This window comes from Rhincodon typus, chromosome 48 (assembly GCF_021869965.1).
Source record: "Rhincodon typus isolate 14 chromosome 48, sRhiTyp1.1, whole genome shotgun sequence".
Classification (NCBI taxonomy): Eukaryota; Metazoa; Chordata; class Chondrichthyes; order Orectolobiformes; family Rhincodontidae; genus Rhincodon; species Rhincodon typus.
This window is the reverse complement of record NC_063379.1, coordinates 3597411-3597923: the sequence shown is the minus strand read 5'-3', so window position 1 is coordinate 3597923 and position 513 is coordinate 3597411.

Here is a 513-nt window from a genome sequence, read left to right as displayed (position 1 = left end):
GGGAGGGGGTCTAGGGGCTGGAGGAGGTTACAGAGATTGGGAGGGCTGTAGGGGCTGGACGGGGTGACAGAGATAGTGAGGGGTGTAGGGGCTGGAGGAGGTGACAGAGATAGGGAGGATTGTGGTGGCTGGAGATCACTGCAGGAGGCAAGGCTGTCGGGGGTCAAGTGTGCAGAGGTAGGGAGAGTTATAGAGGACGGGAGGGGGTTAAAGATAGGAGCTGTTGCATTGTTCAGTTGTTAGTTAAAGGAGAGCTGCATTATCAGACAAACAGAACTAAGAAGTGACACGACATTGCCTGATCAGTGCAGAGTAAAATATCAGACAGTCACAACTTGTTAACACTCTCAAAGTGGCTGTGGTAGTGAGCAGCAGTTGGTCAGACTGCCAGTAATAAGGGTATGCTGTATTGTTAAACAGCATGACACAGCGTGCACAGTCAGAGGATCAGTACTGAGGAAGCGCCGCACTGTCGGAGGGTCAGCGCCGAGGGAGTGGGCACTGTCGGAGGGT